This window comes from Cololabis saira, chromosome 22, assembly GCF_033807715.1.
Source record: "Cololabis saira isolate AMF1-May2022 chromosome 22, fColSai1.1, whole genome shotgun sequence".
Taxonomy (NCBI): domain Eukaryota; kingdom Metazoa; phylum Chordata; class Actinopteri; order Beloniformes; family Belonidae; genus Cololabis; species Cololabis saira.
The window spans coordinates 35,380,079-35,395,377 of NC_084608.1; the positions used below are offsets into that span (position 1 = coordinate 35,380,079).

The window sequence follows — 15,299 nt, forward strand, 5'->3', positions numbered from 1 at the left end:
GTTAGTTAGTGTTAGTTAACTACTCAGGCCGCATGTTTTCCTACAACTTCACGTCGCCAAACTCCATTCCTTCCTTCTGGTCCTCCTGCCGTCCCGCAACTACTACGTTACGTCATCACAACAAACAGCATGTGAATCTGTCCAATCTCCGTCCACTTCCTCAGTCCTCTCAGCCAATCACCAAGCAACACCACCTGAAACTGGCTCTGTTCAACACCCGCTCACTCAACAACAAAAGCCTGCTGCTGAATGAATTTATAACGGACAATAATCTGGATTTCCTCTGTCTAACAGAAACCTGGCACAAACCCCTGGACTATTTCTCACTAAATCCGGCCACTCCCCCCAACTTCACCTACATGGAACAAGCTCGCGCTGAGGGGCGGGGGCCGGTGTTGCAGCAATATACAGAAAGGACATTAAAGCAACCTCCATCCCCATTCCTGTCATTCCGTCATTTGAGCACGCTGCCTTCAAACTACCTGGCCCCACTCCTCTTGTCACCGCCGTCATTTATCGCCCCCCCCAAACCAAACCCCTCCTTTCTCTCGGATCTCTCGGATTTTCTGACCCAGCTCTGCTCCATCTCTCCCTCTGTTCTCCTCCTGGGTGATTTCAACTTCGACATCAACGATGCAAACTGTAAACCTGCTACTGAATTCCTGGACCTGCTACACTGCCTCAACTTCACTCAACACGTCGACTTCCCCACTCACGCCCGCGGCCACACCCTCGATCTCGTCTGCTCCACCGGCCTCACCATAAATCAGCTCTCCAGCCTCAACCTCCACGTGTCTGATCACCTGGCAATCACTATGGACATCAACATCCCCATCCCCACTCCCAAAGAAGCACGCAAAATATCCTTCCGCAACATCAGATCCATCTCCCCCTCTGCCCTCTCAGCCTCTCTTGCCACTCAGATGTCCGCCTCCCCTCCCCCGTCACCCGACAACCCCTCAGAACTCGTGGATTACTACAATCATACACTCTCCTCCTGTCTTGATCAACTGGCTCCCATCAAAACCAAAACAGTCTCTTTCGCACGCTCAGCACCCTGGTACACCCCTGAACTCCGCAAACTGAAATCCCGTAAACGTCAACTTGAGCAACTCTGCAAGAAATCTGGATTAACTGTTCATCAACTCGCCTACTCTGATCATCTCCACCAATACAAGGATGCCCTCAACTCAGCTCGCTCCACCTACTTCTCCAACATCATCCATTCCGACTCCTCCAACCCAAAGGCTCTCTTCTCCACAATCAACAAACTTCTCAAACCCAGTGACAACATCTCCAACTCCTTCACAGTCTCTAAGTGCAACGACTTCCTCTCATTTTTTCAATCCAAAATCCAGACCATCTACAGTAACCTGACCACCTCCTCCACCCCCTCCACCTCCCCACCTGTTTCCCCCCCCTCCACCTCTCAGCCCCTGTCTCACTTCTCTCCCATGTCTTCAGCGTCTCTTTCAACAGTCATGATGGGCATGAAAACCTCTTCCTGTGCTCTGGACCCCATCCCATCCACATTTATAAAAAACTGTCTCCCAGCCATCTCCCCACTCATCATCAACATCATCAACTCCTCCTTCAGCTCTGGCTCAGTCCCCGACACCCTCAAACTGGCAGCTGTCACCTCCATCCTCAAAAAACCCGGACTCAACCCTGACACCATGAACAACTTCCGGCCCATTTCCAACCTCCCTTTCCTGTCAAAAATTCTGGAACGTGCCATCGCCAATCAGCTCAACACCCACCTCACCTCCAATGATCTGTTTGAAACATTTCAATCTGGTTTCCGCTCACGTCACAGCACCGAAACAGCCCTTATCAAAGTCACCAATGATCTCCTTCTCGCCTCCGACTCCGGCAACCTCAGCATTCTCCTTCTCCTGGACCTCACAGCAGCCTTCGACACCATCAGCCACACCATCCTCCTTTCCCGCCTGGAATCATCTCTCTACATCACCGGATCCGCCCTCTCCTGGTTAAAATCCTATCTCACCAACAGACATCAATTCATCAGCATCAACAACTGCTCCTCCTCCACTGCCCCTCTGTCACAAGGCGTCCCCCAGGGTTCGGTGCTTGGTCCTCTACTCTTCATCCTCTACATGCTCCCCCTTGGCAACATCATCCGCCGCCACCGCCTCCACTTCCACTGCTACGCTGACGACGTTCAACTGTACATCTCCACCAAATCCCTCACCTCTGCAACCCACTCTACCTTGACCAACTGCCTCGCTGAAATCAAATCATGGATACACTCGAACTTCCTACAACTCAACTACAACAAATCCGACATGCTCATCATCGGCCCAAAATCCCTCACCAAAACCGCTCACAACTTCACCCTCACCATGGACAACTCCATTCTGTCTCCCTCCACTCACATCCACAACCTCGGAGTTATCCTGGACAATAACCTCTCCTTCCAACACCATGTCAACCACATCACAAGAACTGCTTTCTTCCACCTCAAAAATATTGCGTCTCCGTCCATCGCTCTCCTTCTCTACCGCTGAAACCTTGATCCACGCCTTCATCACCTCAAGACTCGACTACTGCAACAGCATCCTCTACGGTTCAACTTCCAAGGTCCTCAATAAACTACAATACATTCAAAACTCTGCCGCCCGCCTGCTCACCCACACCCGCTCCAGAGACCACATTACCCCAGTCCTCCAGAGACCACATCAGTCCTCCAGAGACCACATCACCCCAGTCCTCCAGAGACCACATCACCCCAGTCCTCCAGAGACCACATCACCCCAGTCCTCCAGAAGCTCCACTGGCTCCCCATCCCTCAACGGATCCACTTCAAAATCCTTCTCCTCACCCACAAAGCTCTCCACAATCAGGCCCCCTGCTACCTCACCGACCTGCTCCACCGCTACACTCCCTCCCGCAGCCTCCGCTCCTCTGACGCCAACCTCCTGTCCCTTCCTGTCAGAACCAAGCACCGGACCTGGGGCGACAGAGCCTTCTCCATCGCTGCTCCCACCCTCTGGAACGCCCTCCCCATAAACATCCGTGACTGTACAGACCTCCCAGCATTCAAATCCCATCTCAAAACTCACCTTTACAAAGCAGCTTTCAATGTGTGATTAATGTCCTGTGTCATGTTGTGTCCTTACGTACTGTCCTGTGTATTGTAATTTGTATTATCTGTTTTGTTTTAATGTAAAGCGTCTTTGAGTGCCCTGAAAAGCACTATATAAAAAAATGTATTATTATTATTATTATGGGCATGCCAAGTAATGGCATGACCATATTGCATTCGTCCAGAATGGCCCAAAGGGCAATGTTGCTAGCATTTTGCTAACAAGCTAAAGTCGCAAAAGTCCCACGTCACACCAGCGGGTGTATAGCATGACCCCGCTCTGATGTGGAAAAAAAAAATCCCCAAAAAATAAAACACGCCCGAAAAAATGAGGAAAAACATGAAAAAGAAGGCGATATAATGGTATACAGAAAAGGTTTCCCTTTTCTTATTATTCCGCACTCTTTTTTCGTCCGTTAATACGGCCCGAACCGCAACGTGCACCCATGCATGCCATACGTCGTTGGATGCGTCTCCATCATGCCTCGATGGGCATTACTTTTCTCAGTAATAGGGGTTACCGTAGCAACGCTAGTTGCCAAAAAGCAAAAAAAAAGGCGAAAATTCTGACGCTTATTGCTCGGCCGAACTTTATCGTAGAGACATCGTTCAAACTTTCAAACACTCTGCCCGATTGGCACTAACAGACTGTACAACGTCATTATGCCAATTATTACAGTTTTTGCGATAATGACCTTTCTTTTTTTTTTTTTTTTTCAGTCCGACTTTGGATGCTTGTTGCTAGGCAACCATAGGCGCCGGAAGTGGGGGTGCGGCAGGGGCTGCAGCACCCCCTGGAAAAATTGAAATGACAATAAAAGATTATAAATATATAAATATTTGTGGTTGCTGTTTCTGTTCCACAACATTGTAAGCCACATTTGAGATGAAGGCTGAATATATGGGTAATTTTAATTAAAAAAAAGAAAAGTAGCCAGTCACACCCCCCTGGTCTGCGGACCGCTCAGGTGATCAGAACCGCAAATGTTGTTTGTAAACATCCGCATTTTTGCCCACCAATTACAAATGCACAGCCAGCAGCGCTCCTTTCAAAACACAACTCAAAGCTCCAAGTCAAGACCAAGATGGATATACGTTCATTTTTTAAACCAAAAGAGAAACAGACACAAAACATTGCCGAAGCTGCTGCCAATGTGACAGTGAGTCGGAGGAGAGCGACTGCACCTGCAGCCACCGCGTCAGCGACCCCCCCAGTGTCTAACACCGGCTCACCTGATGGTGCAGCCGGTGCGATGACCCGGGAGGAGGAGGAGACTGCACTGCCGGTAATCCTGCTATTATATTGGTCAAATTATGCTCAAATCATTGTTACGCAACTGTTTTGGGTGAAAAAAAACTTCAAAATTTTCGCGCGCCCGCGCAAAGCGCGGCCGCGAGGATTCCTCCCTGTATATAGGTTCACCAAATATTTTCAGTCACCCGCCGCCTATGTGACTATGATAATAATTATAGTCATGTTCCTTTTTTACTGTAGATGGTTGGTTCGCTATGTTTTGGTAAAGCTTGTGCGCGCTGTCAGCTGTTCTTCATGCAGGGGAGGGGCAAGTGATTTCTTAAGGGAGAACCCCCGCACCCCGCACCCCCTGGCAAAAACGTCTTCCTGCGCGCCTGTAGGCAACAGGTTATCGTAGAGACATTGTACAAATGTTCCCCGACTCGGCACGCTGTGGACTTCAACATATTCAAATTTCTTGAAGCTGGGATTTAAGGAAATGTTTTGTCAAAATCCAGGCCAAATGGCCCCATTCATTCGGATGGGGGTTTTTACCATGGTGAAAAAAAAAACTATCCATTAATGTAGGCTGAACCGTAACGTTTACGGATACATGTCATACATCGTTGGATGCGTCTCCATCATGCCTCGATGGGCATTACTTTTCTCAGTAATAGGGGTTACCGTGGCAACGCTAGTTGCCAAAAAGCAAAAAAAAAGGCGAATGTTCGGACGCTTATTGCTCGGCCGAACTTTATCGTAGAGACATCGTTCAAATTTAGAAACACTCGGCCCGATTAGCACTAACGGACCGTACAAACTCATTATGCCATTTATTAAAGTTTTTGCGATACTGACCTTTTATTTTTTTTTTAATTTTCATTTGACTTTGGACGCTTGTTGCTAGGCAACAGATTATCGTAGAGACATCGTACAAATGTTCCCTGAATCGGCACGCTGTGGACTTCAACATATTCAAATTTCATGAAGCTGTGATTTAAGGAAAATGTATGTCAAAATCCAGGCCAAATGGCCCCATTCATTCGGATGGAGTTTCTTACCATGGTGAAAAAGAAACCTATCCGTTAACGTAGCCTGCACCGGAATGTGCACCCATGCATGGCATACATCGTTAGATGCGTCTCCATCGTGCCTGGATGGGCATTACTTTTCTCAGTCATAAGCATTACCGTGGGGATGCTAGACGCAAAAAAAGGCGCACGCCATTAATAACTATTGGGAGCACAGGAATGAATGAAATGCAACTGTAAACACCTCAAACTGACATAGAACCCACTACAGCCCCAAACCAAAGCAGCGAGAGGGGACGAATGGGCAGTAGGGCATGCCCATATCAAAATTTCCTGAAATTTTCTAGTTATGGGCATGCCAAGTAATGGCATGACCATATTGCAATCGTCCAGAATGGCCCAAAGGGCAATGTTGCTAGCATTTTGCTAACAAGCTAAAGTGGCAAAAGTCCCACGTCACACCAGCGGGTGTACAGCATGACCCCGCTCTGATGTGGAAAGAAAAAATCCCCAAAAAATAAAACACGCCCGAAAAAATGAGGAAAAACATGAAAATGAAGGCGATATATTGGTATACAGAAAAGGTTTCCCTTTTCTTATTATTCTTATTCCGCACTTTTTTTCGTCCGTTAATGCAGCCCGAACCGCAACGTGCACCCATGCATGTCATACATCGTTGGATGCGTCTCCATCGTGCCTCGATGGGCATTACTTTTCTCAGTAATAGGGGTTACCGTGGCAACGCTAGTTGCCAAAAAGCAAAAAAAAAGGCGAAAATTCGAACGCTTATTGCTCGGCCGAACTTTATCGTAGAGACATCGTTCAAACTTTCAAACACTCGGCCCGATTGACACTAAAGGCCCGTACAACCTCATTCTTCCACTTATTACAGTTTTTGTGATATTGACCTTTCATTTTTTTTTTAGTTCTGTTTTAATTTGGACGCTTGTTGCTAGGCAACAGGTTATCGTAGAGACATCGTACAAATGTTTCCCGACTCGGCACGCTGTGGACTTCAACATACTCAAATTTCATGAAGCTGGGATTTAAGGAAATTTTATGTCAAAATCCATGCCAAATGGCCCCACTCATTCGGATGGAGTTTTTTACCATGGTGAAAAAAAAACCTATCCCTTAACATAGCCTGAACCGGAACATGCACCCATACATGGCATACATCGTTGGACGCGTCTCCATCGTTCCTCGATGGGCATTACTTTTCTCAGTAAAAAGTGTTACCGTGGCAACGCTAGACGCCGAAAAGCAAAAAAAAAGGCGAAAATTCAGACGCTTATTGCTTGGCCGAACTTTATCGGAGAGACATGATTGAAACTTTCAAACACTCGGCCTGATTGGCAATAACGGACCCTACAACCTCATTATGCTAATTATTACAGTTTTTGCGATATTGTCCTTTCATTTTTTTTTTATTTCTGTTTGAATTTGGACGCTTGTTGCTAGGCAACAGGTTATCGTAGAGACATCGTACAAATGTTTCCCGACTCGGCACGCTGTGGACTTCAACATCCTCAAATTTCATGAAGCTGGGATTTAAGGAAATTTTATGTCAAAATCCAGGCCAAATGACCCCATTCATTCGGATGAGGTTTTTTACCACGGTGAAAAAAAAACCTATCCGTTAACGTAGCCTGAACCGGAACGTGCACCCATGCACGGCATACATCGTTAGATGCGTTTCCATCTTGCCTCGATGGGCATTACTATTCTCAGTCAAAAGCGTTACCGTGGCAACGCTAGATGCCAAAAAGCGCGCCCCATTAATAACTATTGGGAGCACAGGAATGAATGAAATACAAGCGTAAAAACACCTCAAACTGACATAGAACCACCCCGAACACAAACACTACAGCCCCAAACCAAAGCGGCGAGAGGGGACGAATGGGCCGTAGGGCATGCCCATATCAAAATTTCATGAAATTTTCTAGTTATTATTATTATTAAACCTCTAGTTAGTGTTAGTAAACTACTAGTTAGTGTTTAGTAAACCTCTAGTTAGTGTTAATAAACCTCTAGTTAGTGTTAGTAAACTACTAGTTAGTGTTTAGTCAAACATCTAGTTAGTGTTAGTAAACCTCTAGTTAGTGTTAGTAAACCTTGAGTTAATGTTAGTAAATCTCTAGTTAGTGTTTAGTAAACCTCTAGTTAGTGTTAGTAAACCTCTAGTTAGTGTTTAGTAAACCTCTAGTAAGTTAGTATTTAGTAAACCTCTAGTTAGTATTTAGTAAACCTATAGTTAGTGTTAGTAAACATCTAGTTAATGTTAGTAAACCTCTAGTAAGTTAGTATTTAGTAAACCTCTAGTTAGTGTTAGTAAACCTCTAGTTAGTGTTAGTAAACCTCTAGTAAGTTAGTATTTAGTAAACCTCTAGTTAGTATTTAGTAAACCTCTAGTTAGTGTTAGTAAACCTCTAGTTAGTGTTAGTAAACTACTAGTTAGTGTTTAGTAAACCTCTAGTTAGTGTTGGTAAACCTCTAGTTAATGTTAGTAAACCTCTAGTTAGTTAGTATTTAGTAAACCTCTAGTTAGTGTTTAGTAAACCTCTAGTTAGTGTTAGTAAACCTCTAGTTAGTGTTAGTAAACCTCTAGTTAGTGTTTAGTAAACCTCTAGTTAGTGTTAGTAAACCTCTAGTTAGTTAGTTAGTATTTAGTAAACCTCTAGTAAGTTAGTATTTAGTAAACCTCTAGTTAGTATTTAGTAAACCTCTAGTTAATGTTAGTAAACCTCTAGTAAGTTAGTATTTAGTAAACCTCTAGTTAGTATTTAGTAAACCTCTAGTTAGTATTAGTAAACCTCTAGTTAGTGTTGGTAAACCTCTAGTTAATGTTAGTAAACCTCTAGTTAGTTAGTATTTAGTAAACCTCTAGTGTTTAGTAAACCTCTAGTTAGTGTTAGTAAACCTCTAGTTAGTTAGTATTTAGTAAACCTCTAGTAAGTTAGTATTTAGTAAACCTCTAGTTAGTATTTAGTAAACCTCTAGTTAATGTTAGTAAACCTCTAGTAAGTTAGTATTTAGTAAACCTCTAGTTAGTATTTAGTAAACCTCTAGTTAGTGTTAGTAAACCTCTAGTTAGTGTTGGTAAACCTCTAGTTAATGTTAGTAAACCTCTAGTTAGTGTTAGTAAACCTCTAGTTAGTATTTAGTAAACCTCTAGTTAGTGTTAGTAAACCTCTAGTTAGTGTTAGTAAACCTCTAGTTAGTGTTGGTAAACCTCTAGTTAGTGTTGGTAAACCTCTAGTTAATGTTAGTAAACCTCTAGTTAGTTAGTATTTAGTAAACCTCTAGTTAGTGTTGGTAAACCTCTAGTTAATGTTAGTAAACCTCTAGTTAGTTAGTATTTAGTAAACCTCTAGTTAGTGTTTAGTAAACCTCTAGTTAGTGTTTAGTAAACCTCTAGTTAGTGTTAGTAAACCTCTAGTTAGTGTTTAGTAAACCTCTAGTTAGTTAGTATTTAGTAAACCTCTAGTTAGTGTTGGTAAACCTCTAGTTAATGTTAGTAAACCTCTAGTTAGTGTTTAGTAAACCTCTAGTTAGTTAGTATTTAGTAAACCTCTAGTTAGTGTTGGTAAACCTCTAGTTAATGTTAGTAAACCTCTAGTTAGTATTTAGTAAACATCTAGTTAATGTTAGTAAACCTCTAGTTAGTGTTCAGTAAACCTCTAGTTAGTGTTTAGATAACTCTAGTTAGTTAGTGTTAGTAAACCTCTAGTTAGTGTTTAGTAAACCTCTAGTTAGTATTTAGTAAACCTCTAGTTAATGTTAGTAAACCTCTAGTTAGTGTTCAGTAAACCTCTAGTTAGTGTTTAGATAACTCTAGTTAGTTAGTGTTAGTAAACCTCTAGTTAGTGTTTAGATAACTCTAGTTAGTTAGTGTTAGTAAACCTCTAGTTAGTGTTTAGTAAACCTCTAGTTAGTGTTTAGTAAACCTCTAGTTAGTGTTTAGTAAACCTCTAGTTAATGTTAGTAAACCTCTAGTTAGTGTTTAGTAAACCTCTAGTTAGTGTTTAGTAAACCTCTAGTTAGTGTTCAGTAAACCTCTAGTTAGTGTTTAGATAACTCTAGTTAGTGTTTAGTAAACCTCTAGTTAGTGTTTAGATAACTCTAGTTAGTTAGTGTTAGTAAACCTTTAGTTAGTGTTTAGTAAACCTCTAGTTAGTTAGTGTTTAGTAAACCTCTAGTTAGTGTTAGTAAACCTCTAGTTAGTTAGTGTTTAGTAAACCTCTAGTTAGTGTTTAGTAAACCTCTAGTTGTTTTAAATCTGTGAACTGACCTCAGAGTCTCCAGTCTGCAGTCTGGACTCTCCAGGAAACCACACAGATGTTTTACTCCTGAATCCTGCAGGTTGTTCAGACTCAGGTCCAGATGTTCCAGGTGGGAGGGGTTGGACTTCAGAGCTGAGACCAGAGAAGAACAGCTGATCTCTGACAACATGCAGTCCTGCAATCTGAACAAAAAGTAAGTTCTTCAAATATCAACTTAGTCCTCTAGTTAATGTTAGTAAACCTCTAGTAAGTTAGTATTTAGTAAACCTCTAGTTAGTATTTAGTAAACCTCTAGTTAGTGTTAGTAAACCTCTAGTTAGTGTTGGTAAACCTCTAGTTAATGTTAGTAAACCTCTAGTTAGTGTTAGTAAACCTCTAGTTAGTATTTAGTAAACCTCTAGTTAGTGTTAGTAAACCTCTAGTTAGTGTTAGTAAACCTCTAGTTAGTGTTGGTAAACCTCTAGTTAGTGTTGGTAAACCTCTAGTTAATGTTAGTAAACCTCTAGTTAGTTAGTATTTAGTAAACCTCTAGTTAGTGTTGGTAAACCTCTAGTTAGTTAGTATTTAGTAAACCTCTAGTTAATGTTAGTAAACCTCTAGTTAGTTAGTATTTAGTAAACCTCTAGTTAGTGTTTAGTAAACCTCTAGTTAGTGTTTAGTAAACCTCTAGTTAGTGTTAGTAAACCTCTAGTTAGTGTTTAGTAAACCTCTAGTTAGTTAGTATTTAGTAAACCTCTAGTTAGTGTTGGTAAACCTCTAGTTAATGTTAGTAAACCTCTAGTTAGTGTTTAGTAAACCTCTAGTTAGTTAGTATTTAGTAAACCTCTAGTTAGTGTTGGTAAACCTCTAGTTAATGTTAGTAAACCTCTAGTTAGTATTTAGTAAACATCTAGTTAATGTTAGTAAACCTCTAGTTAGTGTTCAGTAAACCTCTAGTTAGTGTTTAGATAACTCTAGTTAGTTAGTGTTAGTAAACCTCTAGTTAGTGTTTAGTAAACCTCTAGTTAGTATTTAGTAAACCTCTAGTTAATGTTAGTAAACCTCTAGTTAGTGTTCAGTAAACCTCTAGTTAGTGTTTAGATAACTCTAGTTAGTTAGTGTTAGTAAACCTCTAGTTAGTGTTTAGATAACTCTAGTTAGTTAGTGTTAGTAAACCTCTAGTTAGTGTTTAGTAAACCTCTAGTTAGTGTTTAGTAAACCTCTAGTTAGTGTTTAGTAAACCTCTAGTTAATGTTAGTAAACCTCTAGTTAGTGTTTAGTAAACCTCTAGTTAGTGTTTAGTAAACCTCTAGTTAGTGTTCAGTAAACCTCTAGTTAGTGTTTAGATAACTCTAGTTAGTGTTTAGTAAACCTCTAGTTAGTGTTTAGATAACTCTAGTTAGTTAGTGTTAGTAAACCTTTAGTTAGTGTTTAGTAAACCTCTAGTTAGTTAGTGTTTAGTAAACCTCTAGTTAGTGTTAGTAAACCTCTAGTTAGTTAGTGTTTAGTAAACCTCTAGTTGTTTTAAATCTGTGAACTGACCTCAGAGTCTCCAGTCTGCAGTCTGGACTCTCCAGGAAACCACACAGATGTTTCACTCCTGAATCCTGCAGCTGGTTCAGACTCAGGTCCAGATGTTCCAGGTGGGAGGGGTTGGACTTCAGAGCTGAGACCAGAGAAGAACAGCTGATCTCTGACAACATGCAGTCCTGCAATCTGAACAAAAAGTAAGTTCTTCAAATATCAACTTAGTCATCAGGTTCATGTGGGTCATCACTGGTATCTGGACTTTATAAAACAGGTTTTAAATTCTATTATATCCATGATGTTGGTTCCTGGTTGTTCCTCTGACATGTTCACCTTTTAATGAACATTCTGAAGTTTTCTGCTAGAACAGAACAGAACAGAATAGAATAGAATAGAATAGAATAGAATAGAGAGCTACAGGTTCCTGGGCCTTCAGATCAGTGAAGCCTCAGCTGGAACAGCAGAACACACTGCAGCTCTGGTGGAGAAAGCTCAACCCCCTCACAACGTACAATACAATACTTACAAAAGCACAAGTAAAATGTGCAATAAATCTCTCATCTACCTGGTAAATGTCCTGTATTTAACGGTGATGCAACTCAGGGTCCTCAGCTATACAAGGACATTGTATACGGTGTATATATTTTTGTATTATATCTACATTGTTGTTTTTGCAATATATGTTGACTGTCGTTATATAGTTATTTATCCTTTTGTTATTTATGTGTATTTCTGACTTGCCTGACTTTGGGAGAACGCAAAAGAATTCCAATGTACCGGTACCGTCTGGTGCAAATGCTAATAAACCTCTATTCTATTCTATTCTATTCTATTCCTATATTCTATTCTATTCTATTCTATTCTATTACTATATTCTATTCTATTCTATTTTTATTCTATTCTATTATTCTAATATATTCTATTCTATTCTATTCTTATTCTATTCTATTATTTTAGTATTTTATTTTATTTTACTTTATACCACGGTCTGTGTGAATACTGGATTCTGATTGGCGGACTAGAATATCTCCCGTTACCAAGGAAACGGACTAGAATATCTCCCGTTACCAAGGAAACAGACTAGAATATCTCCCGTTACCAAGGAAACGGACTAGAATATCTCCCGTTACCAAGGAAACGGACTAGAATATCTCCTGTTACCAAGGAAACGGACTAGAATATCTCCCGTTACCAAGGAAACTGAGTTATGGCTTGTTAAAAAACTTCCAACGGCTGGTTGAGAGATTAAATAGTCGCTCAGCCGCTCCGCTGTGGCTTGTTATAAAACTAATGATTTACACTGAAAACACATTAAAGCAGGAATAACTGATTTAATATTCATGTTTTTTGGTAAGTGACCGTGGTATAAGTGGATAATGCTCTTCCAGGTGACATTAACATAAATATATGGACTTCGTGGAGGCAAACCGCCCGCGTCGTCCATATATTTCTGATAATGTTCACCTCGTCGGGCATTATCCCTTACATATTCTATTCTATTCTATTAGAGACAGAACTTTTAGAGCCAGTTCCATCTTTGGAGGATGATAAGTGGATAAATGTGGAAACATCTCCAGTGGACTGACCTCAGAGTCTCCAGTCTACAGTTTGGACTCTACAGTCCACCAGACAGAACCTTCACTCCTGAATCCTCCAGGAGGTTCTTACTCAGGTCCAGTTCTGTCAGATGGGAGGGGTTGGACTTCAGAGCGGACGCAACAACTTCACAGTGAGTCTCTGAGAGATGACAACGAACAAATCTGTGATGAGAGAAAACATGAAGTCAGTTGTAATAAAGTCTGATTTTAAGCCAGACTGACCCACAGGAGTTACAGGACGGTGCAGGAGATCACAGAACCAGAGTTACTAGAATTAAAGTCACGTACCAAGTACAACTGTGTCCACATAAAACTATTGTAGGTTTACAACTCTGAGCCGTTTAAACTTGTAAACTTCTTCAATAATCTCAATGAAAATGTCTGATGTGATGAGTTCTCTGTAAAAATGTCTGTAAGTTCACATCAACAAAACTCCCCGGTGGTTCTGATGTTTCATCTTTCTCCGTTACACAGATTCATCTCTGAGCAGCAGAAACATCAACTAGATCAAGTGTTTGAAACATGAACCTCTGGTTGACGTGACTTGAGATGAACCAGAATAAAACAAACACATCCGACTTCAAAAGTTTTCATTTTCAAGATCAAAACCAGATTTGAAGAAGTGAACTGCTAAGTGATGGTGTTATTGATCCATCTGGACTCACCGAGCCTTTCTGCAGTTCCTCACAGCTGGAATCAGTCTCCGTCCACCCCCTAGTGTTGTCTTGTACTTGCTCATGTCCAACTCATCCAGAACCTCCTCCGACATCTGCAGCATGTAGGCCAGAGCTGAACACTGGATCTCAGAGAGTTCCTGCTCTGATCTGTTCTCTGACTTCAGGAACTCTTGGATCTGCTGATGAACTGAGAGGTCGTTCATCTCCATCAGACACTGGAACATGTTGATGCTTCTGTCAGGAGAGGTATTATAAGTGCTCATCTCCTTCAGGTTGTTGATGACTCTCTGGATGGTTCCTGGATCGTTCTCCGTCTGGTTCAGCAGAACTCCTAACAGTCTCTGGTTGGACTCCACAGAAAGACCATGAAGGAAGCGGACAAACAGGTCCAGGTGGCCATTTTTACTCTCCAGGGATTTCTCCATGACTCTCTTCAGGAAGTCATCCAGAGATGAGTATGTGTATTTTCCTCCCAGGAAGTTCTCCAGCACATCTGTGTTCCTGGTGGAGCAACAGTGGAGCACGTAGACTGCAGCCAGGAACTCCTGGATGCTCAGATGAACAAAGCAGTAGACGGGTTTCTGGAAGACCTCACACTCTCTCCTGAAGATCTGGGTACAAACTCCCGAGTACACCGAGGCCTCTGGGACATCAAGACCACACTGCTCCAGGTCTTCTTGGTAGAACATGATGTTTCCTTTCTCCAGATGTTCAAACGCCAGCCTCCCCAGCTTCAGGAGAAGGTCCCTGTCAGCCTCCGTCAGCTCCTGTGGACTCGTCTCATGTCCCTCCTGGTACTTGTTCTTCTTCCTCTTGGTCTGGACCAGCAGGAAGTGGGAGAACATGTCAGTCAGGGTCTTGGGCAGCTCTCCTCTCTGCTCTGTGGTCAACATGTGGTCCAGAACTGTAGCAGTGATCCAGCAGAAGACCGGGAGTTGACACATGATGTGGAGGGTTCTGGATGTCTTCATGTGGGAGACGATGCTGCTGGACCGCTCTTCATCCCTGAACCTCCTCCTGAAGTATTCCTCCTTCTGGCCGTCGGTGAAGCCTCGTACTTCTGTCACCCTGTCCACGTGTTTGTGAGGGATCTGATTGGCTGCTGCAGGTCTGGAAGTGATCCAGATGAGAGCTGAGGGAAGCAGGTTCCCCTGGATGAGGTTGGTCAGCAGCACGTTGACCGATGAGCTCTGTGTGACGTCAGACACCACCGGACCGTTGTAGAAGTCCAGGGAACGTCTGCTTTCATCCAGGCCGTCAAAGATGAACAACGGTTTCCCGGCAGCCAGCTGCTCTGCTGTGAGCTTCTGTAACGATGGATGGAAGTCCTGGATCAGCCTGAGAAGACTGAGCTGCTCATCTCCGATCAGGTGCAGCTCCCTGAATGAGAGCAGAATCACCACGGTGACGTCTTGGTTCTCCCAGCCCTGGGCCCAGTCCAGAGAGAACTTCTGAACCGAGAAGGTTTTCCCAGCGCCAGCGACGCCGTTGGTCAGAACCACTCTGATGGCTCCACGTTGGTCAGGTAAGGCTTTAAAGATGTCCTGGCACTTGATTGGAGCGTCATGGAGGCTCTTCCTCCTGGAAGCTGTCTCCAGCTGCCTCACCTCATGTTGGGTATCAACCTCTTCACTCAGTCCCTCTGTGATGAAGAGCTCCGTGTAGATCCTGTTGAGGGGGGTTCTACTTCCTGGTTCATCAGTTCCTTCAGTCACATGTTCACATCTGCTCCTCAGACTGGTCTTGTGTTCATCTAGGACCTCCTGCAGACCGGCATCTGCTGAAAGACAAGAAGAACTCTGAAACTACAGAACAAAAGTCTTTCCAGTTGTCAGAAATGAGTCCATCAGCAGACAGAAGTTCA

General features: G+C 42.7%; 1 pseudogene; it reads right to left on the reverse strand.

Annotated features, from left to right (window-relative positions):
• The window catches only part of LOC133423115 (NACHT, LRR and PYD domains-containing protein 12-like), a 464,316-nt pseudogene that overhangs the window by 442,689 nt on the left and 6,328 nt on the right, over window positions 1-15,299 (reverse strand).